General features: G+C 35.6%; 1 non-coding gene across 1 annotated transcript; it reads right to left on the bottom strand.

Moving 5' to 3' along the window:
* Window positions 1-5,287: 5,287 nt before the first annotated feature.
* On the bottom strand, window positions 5,288-5,406 carry LOC116551396. The gene has a single exon (XR_004268899.1). It is a non-coding gene; the product is annotated as a 5S ribosomal RNA (ribosomal RNA).
* Between the last annotated feature and the right edge of the window lie 3,846 nt (window positions 5,407-9,252).

Raw genomic sequence — 9,252 nt, 5'->3', positions numbered from 1 at the left:
GGCTGGGTATCATAGATGCTACAATTTTCTCTGCTCTTATGAAAATGATTTGTCTTATCATCTTTGAAAGCAGCTTCACTTAGAATGGCTGGCGCGCTCTAGAGAAAATCTTTCTGAGTAAGCATAACGGAGGTGGGTATGCTATCTTGATATTTGTACATTGTTCTACTTGGGTTACATGAATGGTAAGTATACGATGTGGTCGAAATCAGAATGAAAGTTGATGTATTTTATTATTTTTATGTTATGCATCAGTCCTTCAGACATTATTTTTTCTTGATACAGTTATGAATGCAATTAATTGGCTTACCTGAAAATACAACTTGTAGCATTCTAAATTTTACTCTTGTTGAGTCAACACTTTTAAATTTGAGAAAGCAAGTAAACATCTTCCTCTGATTGATCTCTGTTTGTGTGTATATACATATCAATGTTAATAATTGGCCATGGGGAAACTATATGTTTTATAATTTGTTTTCTAGTGAGAATAGTATTTAGCTTTTGTGCAAGCTTTGTTACAATTTTGTTATTGAATTCTCATTTTATTGGCTATGTCACAAAATAATTTACTGATGCAGCTGTTATCACAGATACTTTTGTAAGAGTTTAGGTTTTGAATATTTCTTCAAACATCCTGCATAATTAGTCTATATAACGCTATCTCATTTCTTCAGGGTTCCTGGACCAGATGTTAAAGTGTTTTGTTAGAAACCAAACCCCTTCTGGTTAGCTGGGTAGCACTGCACAGGTGTTACAAACACTATTGTATGAGATAAAGCTTGCCTTCTTAAACAAACACTGTATATTGAATTTATAGAGAATAAATGGTACTTTAATTAAAAATAAACAAAGGACTTTTTTGAGCAGGAATATAGATAGAGTAGTAGGCATATACATTGTTGTTACATGTTTTATCTTTTTCATTCAGCTTCCTTGCTTTTACAAGATCACATTAACAGGAAAAAAGATTCAGCAACTGAAAATATACATCTCTTTGTAAGCAGTAGAAACGACTACTATTTATATAAAAAAAGTTTCAGTCCATGAATACAGGAAAGACTTGATTTTGAGATACATGAATTACAAGTCATGGCAATCCTTTCCTCTCCCAAGCCACCCCAACACTCTGGCCTACCAGGCTCTCTCCATACCAAAACTCCAAGTGTTGCCTCTGTGGGAGCAATTAAGAGACTGAAACAAAATGAAATAAAATAAGAGAAACAAAACAAAATGAAAGTTTTAGAACTCTATGAATTTTGATTAGGAAAGTTAAAAATGTTCAGAATTTGGAAAAACTTAGGTATTGAACCCTAAGAGCTCATTCGACTGGCTGGAGAAAATAATTCTACCTCATATTTCACAAAGGCTCATACTTTGTTCCCTACTCTACTTTCTAATACGTACATTAGAAATTGTAAAAGCAAATCTGATGTTGGATTCATGTGTATGCAACTTGTTTGAGAATGTTATGCTTGATTTAATCAATGCTCTAATATTTTTGTTCTAGCTGATTAATTTCTACATAGTTTATTAAAATGTCATAAATGCCTACACACCTAACAGGATGGTTAAAAATGCAAAGAAAAACACTAAATGTTGGGAAACAGAGCAACTCTTTAACCAAACTCCAAGTAGATTAATAGACACATAAACATGCATTCATGCATGTGCCCTCACCCATTCACATTGGTATGTTAGAAGCATGCTCCTTTTTGGGCCTTTTGTGTTCATGCACATTTGTCTTCACACAAAGGGTAACCTTGCTTATTGTTTTCTATAAAATTGGCAGATTTCCTCAGCAGCAGTGCAAAGACTGCCATGTGCTTAGTAGTTATTTGTGACCACTATGCCACCCTTCGGGGACCTGGAGCTAGGGAACCTGATGTAACTCTGCCGATGTTCATGATGTTTGCTATGCTAAATAATAAACTGTCTTGTTGGATCAGTTAAATCTCATTTTGCACTTTTGGTATACATAGGGTTGTAATTGGTTTACACCATGACATTCTGTATGAAGACAGGATTCTTTCATAATAATAAATAAAATAAAAATATTCTAGGTAGGAGTATTGATTTATCTGTCTTTCAGAAATTGCAGAAGTTATTCCAATTCTATATATTTACTTAATCATTTATTTTTCTGCCAAAAGGTAATGAATGTTTGGAGAAATGATATATAGACGGCAAACTGGAACCTTGGAAATTGTATTTATTTTTATTTTGATGTCACAAAGAAGAAATAAGGGTAACAGCAGGACACTATGGCTGGGAAACTGGGGAATCAGATATGTAAACAGATAATGTATGACAATATGACAAAAAATATATATGTTTTACATACCTTAAAGTGTTGCCTAAGCCTAGGCCTGTATCTAGAAAAACGTGGAAATAGCTGATATTTTCTCCTTTTTCTTGACTGTTCTTGTGTCAAATGTTATCCCCAGGACAAAAATGATCATGTTGTTACTGCAAGTAGATGTCAAATACAAGTAAATTACATCCCAAATGTGAGTAAGTTGTGCCATCTCTGTTTCAAAAAATCATGTCCAAATCACCATTTTTATCTTTCTTGGACATTTAAAACAGCATCCTAACCAATCTTTCTGTCTTCAATTTTGTCCCCTACATACATTTATCACACTTGAGGCAGATTGATTTTTAGAAACAAAAAATGTAAATCTAATCTCGGCTCATTCCTGCCAAATCCTATACAATAATTTTCCACTACTGTTAGTATTTCTACTCACTACAAATAGAGCAGCTGTAAACACTTTTGTGTTTATGTGTTGATGACCATCATATATATGTATTTATGTTAGACAGATAGGTAAGTAGTATCACTGATCATGCAGTGTACAGGTCCAGTATGTATAGTGTTCAGCAGCTACTGCTGTGCACTTTCCAAAAATAATATACCATTTTTACTCCCAACTGCAATGTATGAAGCAGTATAATGAGAGTTGCTCTGAGTGCTTCCCAACAGTTGGTATTTTTGTTTGCATTTTTAACCATTCTGGTATATGTGCAGGCATTTATGACATTTTAATAAACTATGTAGAAATTAATCAGCTAGAATGAAAATATTAGAGCATTGATTAAATCATGTATAACATCCTCAGACAAGTTGTATACAGATGAGTCCAACACCAAATTTGCTTTTACAATCTATTAATTAAACTTCAAAAAGAATGAGCAAAATACGTTGAAATTCTCAGCATTCAGAGATCAAAGTCTTTAAGTAGCACTTTTATACACTGAAAACACATTTTAACACATTACAAATATTTCCAGATATACGACATTTTTCATTCCAGCTTCCCCTACCACCCCTGCCATACACACAATATGAACAACTTTACACCTTGTTCAGGGTGTGACACTCAACCAAAGGCACAGGAGAGGTGGGAGACAGTTTTGTGATGAGACTGCTCCACCTCAGATAATCAGGTATTAGTCATAAGCCACATACAACCTAGATCCCTTGCATGCACCGTCCACAGTAGGGTTGGCAGTCTTGTGAGACTCTAATGTTGTAGCTGGTCAGACAGGAGGCAGAGCTCAGGTGGTAATGCTTGCTTGCCTGCAGCTCGTCTCCTGCTGTCAGCCAGGTTTCTAACAGGCCACTTACTGGTCCATGGCCTGTAGGCTGGGGATGCCTGCTGTAAACCATGTGCCACCCCTATGTGTGAGTGCACCCTTCCTCCCACTTGGGTTGATTCCCTTATTCTACCCAGATCATATATGTGTGATGCCCTCCTCAGCTCAGCTGATCTCTGACTTCACATGCCAAGCCCCCACTTCTCACTCTGGGACATCCTGTTGTCCTGCTGTGGGCCACAGCATCTCTTCTCTCCACACCAGAATATAGATGTCCTTCTGTGTCTTGAATTACTTCAGCCTGCATCTCCCCTACCCTCAAATGCTTAATCATTAACTATGACATGTGGATTTTAAACAGTATTATCTTGATTCTCTTCCCTTTACCCTTCTGTCTTCCCTTTTCTCCCTGCAGCATTCCTTTCCCCTCTTTCACCTTCCTTCCCTTCCCTTTGCCTACCCTTCCCTGTCTAAGCAATTAATGCCAAAGGCCATTAGGGATACCATCACAGAGAAAAGCAGACACCTGTGTTCTGGATTGTGGAAAAGAGACATTTTGGCCCATAGAAGGGCAGTAGAGGCCAAGCAGATGAGGAGGGTGGGTTGTCAAGGGGAGTCAGAGTGTGAGTGAGTTGAGGAGCATATTCACAGGAGTAGAGTCCCAGGATGCAGGGCAGGGAGGATAAGGGAGTCAACCTAAATGGGAAGAAGGGTGCACTCAAATAACGGGTAGTTTAAGGTTTTTGTTGCTGCATAGAATAAGAAGACAGAATGCTTAATTTTGTTTTATTTTCACCCCAGCATTCTGGAGGTATGATTGCCAACTAAAAATTGAATATATTTATGGCATGCGACATGATTTTTTGATACACAATGTAAAACAAGTACCATTATCAGACAAATTAACGTATCTATCAGCTCACATAGTTTGCATGTGTGTGTGTGTCTGTGTGCGTGTGTGTGATAACACTTCAAATCTAGTCTCTCGGCAATTTTCATGATTATAGCACATGGCTATTAACCACATTTCCCCAACCAACCCTTCTCCCCCGCCTTTGGCAGCCATTGTTCCATCCCTTGCTTCTATGAGTTTGTTGTTTTTAGATTCTACAAGTAATCACAGATATTTGTCTTTCTGTTCCTGGATTATTTCACTTAGTATGATGTCCTTCAGGTGCTTCCATGTTGTAAATGATAGGATTTTCTTTTCCTGCAAGGCTGAATAGTTTTACTTTGTTTATCTACGCCACATTTTCTTTGTGCATTCATCCTTCAGTGGACATATAGGTTGATTTCATATCTTGGCTATTGTGAAAAGTGTATCCATGAACGTGAGAGTGCTGATATCTCTTTGACGGACTGATTTCATTTCCTTTGTAAACATTACCAGCGGTGGAATTGTTGGTCACATGGTAGATGTATTTTTAATTTTTGAGGAACCTCTATGGTGTTTTCCATAATGGCTGTACTAATTTGCATTTCCACTAACAGCCTGCAAGAGATTACTATTCTCCACATCCTCATCTATACTTGTTATCTTTTGTCTTTTTGATCATAGCTATTCCAAAGGGTGTCAGGTAATATCTCACTTGGACTTGCATTTCTCTGATGTTAATGATGTTAATTTTTTTTCATGTATCTATTGGCTATTTGCATATCTTTTTTCTTTATTTATTTATTTTTATTAAAAAGCCTACAGCACCCAGTATTCCCAGGCGGTCTCCCATCCAAGTACTAACTAGGCCCAACCCTGCTTAGCTTCCGAGATCAGACGAGATGGGGCGTGTTCAGGGTGGTATGGCCATAGACTTTTTTTTCTTTTTTTTTTTTTTTTTTTTTTTAAGAGTCTTGCTCTATCACCCATGCTGGAGTACCTTGGCTCAATCTCGGCTCACCGCAACCTCTGCTTCCCAGGTTCAAAGGATTCTCCTGCCTCCTGAGTAGCTGGAACTACAGGCACCCACCACCACACCCAGCTATTTTTTTACTTTTTATTTTTAGTAGAGATGGGGTTTCACCATGTTGGCCAGTCTGGTCGGGAACCCCTGACCAAAGTGCTGGGATTACAAGCATGAGCCACCCTGCCTGGCGCTTATCTTCTTTTGAGAAATTTCCATTCAGGTCCTTTCTGTATTTTTAAATAGGATTATGTGTCTTTTACTATTGAATTATTTGAGTTTTTAATATATTTTGGACATTAATCCCATACCAAATCTTCAGTTTACAAATATTTTCTCCCAGTTTTTATGTTGTCACTTCATTTTATTATGAATCATATGAGCATACACAGCTTCCAAAGATTTATGTGACAACCTAATTCTAAAAAAGTAAAATAAAAAGTTAATGTTTTATAAATGCATTTTTATTCATAAAAATTACAAATATATATTGGATCAATCAATATAAATAGGATATTTCATTTAATTATTATTTAATGAAAATATTTTGCAATACAATCTACATATTCAAAGTGAATTTGATGGCCAAATTACTATACATTTTGTGATAATTAAAATAATCATATAATTATAAAATATTCCCATTTTGTGATAATAGTTAGAAGTCCACCAGTTTTGTATTTACACTGTATCAATAAAGGAGACACAACAGGAAGTTTCTTCAACATTTATGCAGGTCATAAACACTAAAATGAATTCACAGACTCTACAAGAACTAAAAGTCTGACAAAACTCAGAATCCTTGGAGAGCAAAGTAAACTCCAAACTATGTTCAAAATGTCATTAAGGCTATATTTTTAATCTCTTTCATTTAAAATAAAAGTAAGAAAGAATATATAAGAAAAAAAATCCTCTGTATGTTGATCATTATTATTTTCCTACTTAAAATTATCTCAAATAATATATTTTTCACTGTACAGCTGAAATAAACCATTGAAGTCAGATAAAGTGTTTAATAGAAAAGTACAGAAAACTTAAGAAAAAATTTTAAAAAGTAATCAAACTACATTACTTTAAAAAACTGTAAATTTAAGACAGCAGGTAATTTTTTTTAAATTGTACTTTAGGTTCTGGGGTACGTGTGCAGATCATGCAGGATTGTTGCATAGGTACACACACGGCAATGTGGTTTGCTGCCTCCATCCCCCGGTCACCTACATCTGCCATTTCTCCACATGTTAACCCTCCCCAACCTCCCCACCCCCACTGCTGTCCCTCCCTTGGCCCCCCCACAAGAGACCCCAGTGTGTGATGCTCCCCTCCCTGTGTCTATGTGCTCTCATTGTTCAACACCCGCCTATGAGTGAGAACATGTGGTGTTTGATTTTCTGTTCTTGTGTCAGTTTGCTGAGAATTATGGTTTCTAGATTCATCCATGTCCCTACAAAGGACACAAACTCATCATTTTTTATGGCTGCATAGTATTCCACAGTATATATGTGCCACATTTTCTTTGTCCAGTCTATTGTTCATGGGCATTTGGGTTGGTTCCAGGTATTTGCTATTGTAAACAGTGCTGCAATGAACATACATGTGCATGTGTCTTTGTAATAGAATGATTTATAATACTTCAGATAGCAGATAAATTTTTAAAAATGAAGTACGACCTATTGCTCTTCTAAATGTAAGTGTTCACAACATTAGAAAATTACTATTTGCTCATATAACAATTGTAATGAATATAATTAGATAATTTGGAATCCTAAAATGACATGTTACTCTAAATGCTAGTTCTTCATTCAATTTCAATGGGTCATTGTGAAAGGAAATAACTACACAGTAATTTTCTCACTCACCTTTCTAAAAATATATAATGTATTATAAAAATGAATGATATGGCTATTATTATTTTCAAATAAATTATATAAATGAGGACATAGTCTTTTATATAAAAACAATAGATAATTTTTTAAGTCACTAGAGATCATGTTCTTTTCACATAAATATTTTTACATATAAAAATTTAGGAATGTATACAGGTCAGAGAGCAGAACATTTTTATTCCTTTGATTCATTATTCATATGACTAAAATACAAAGCAAACTGAGGAGGAACTATGACATACAGGGAGCTGTTAGATCTATAGAGATATGTCTCTCTGGGGAGTTGTGGCCAGATTGAATAAGTTTGTCCATAGGGGTAATCAAGGCCTTGAACTTCAATAGGTGTTCTTTCTTTTTTCCCTTTTTCTCAGGTGATTCCCTTGAGAAGAAGTAAAGAAAAGGAAAGAAATGAGCAACGGGGTAAAGAGATATGGCATTTCCATTGGGACAAATCTGAGAGGATTTTATTGCCTGTCTCCAAGCCCAAAGACAGACTTTTTAAAAGACTTGCCCTAGGGAATCAGAGAGCAAAGTGTCCTGATGAGGATTTATCTGCAAGGTCTTGGACAGGTCAAACTATCTTAATGCTTTTTAGGACAGTCCTGAAAAGCTGGTTAGACTTGTGGCCAAATAATAATGAAACAAGTCTTATGTCTTCAAATGTAAGACTAGGAAAATGGTAAGTGGCAATGTGGGTGAGTAAAGTAAATAGTAGGCATTTGATTAAAAAAAAAAAAAATCTTACTTCCTGGAAATTCTGTGTCCAAGTATAGGCATTGCCTTTTTTGTGATGACATGTTTTAAATTTCACTTATTTTAAGGGAGTGGTATCCTGTCTAGTTGTCAAGCTTATGATTGGCTTAGAAACATAAGTTAGAATTAACATGGTTTTGTAATAACAGCTGACTTTTTAAAAGCAGTTTGTGTTTTCCAACATCTTTCGGAGTTTTGCAAATCTGAATAATGAATGATATGGTTAGGTTTTGTTTCCCCACCCAAATCTTATCTTGAATTGTAATCTCCATTTCACTGTAATCCCCACATGTCAAGGAAGAGACCCGGTGGAGGTAATTGAATTATGGGGGCTGTTTCCCCCATGCTGTTCTTGTGATAATAAATGAGTTCTCACAGATCTGATGGCTTATAAGGGGCTCTTTCCACTTTGCTATGTACTTCTTTTTCCTGCTGCCTTGTGAAGATGTCTTGCTTTGAATTAGCCTTCTGCCATGATTGCAAGTTTCCTGAGGCCTCCCCAACCATGCTGAACTGTGAGTTAGTTAAACCTCTTTCCTTTTTAAATTACCTAGTTTCAGACCATTCTTTATGACAGTATGAAAACAGACTAATACAATGAGATAACACATCTCTGTTGTACTTTCTATGTAGATTATTATTATTCTGAATGAGTTGAAACAAATTTTTATATGTTTAAAAATCATTTGTGTATTTTCTATGGACCGTTTTTTTTAATGTCTTTGCCCATTTTCCATTTAGAATTGAGAGCATTTTTTTTCTTTTTTCCTTCTATTTTGCATACAAGGGATATTGTATTGGTCAGCATTGGCTACCATAACAAATACCACAATCTTGGTGACTTGATGGAAAAACATTCCATGCTCATTGATAGGAAGAATCAATATCATAAAATGGTCAAACTACCCAAAGAAATCTATAGATTCAATGCTATTTTCATCAAACTACCAATCACAATCTTCACAGAATTAGAAAAAAAAAACATTTTAAAAATCATGTGGAATCAAAACAAGAGCCAAATTGCCAAGGCAATCCTAAGTGAAAAGAATAAAGCTGGAGGTATCATGCTACACAACTACCCAAATATAGGGCTACAGTAATGAAAACAGCATGATACTGGT

Source organism: Sapajus apella, unplaced genomic scaffold (genome assembly GCF_009761245.1).
Source record: "Sapajus apella isolate SASKATOON/1434 unplaced genomic scaffold, GSC_monkey_1.0 scaffold9, whole genome shotgun sequence".
Classification (NCBI taxonomy): domain Eukaryota; kingdom Metazoa; phylum Chordata; class Mammalia; order Primates; family Cebidae; genus Sapajus; species Sapajus apella.
Note: the sequence above shows the minus strand (reverse complement) of the source record. Positions and strands in the feature narration are given on the sequence as shown.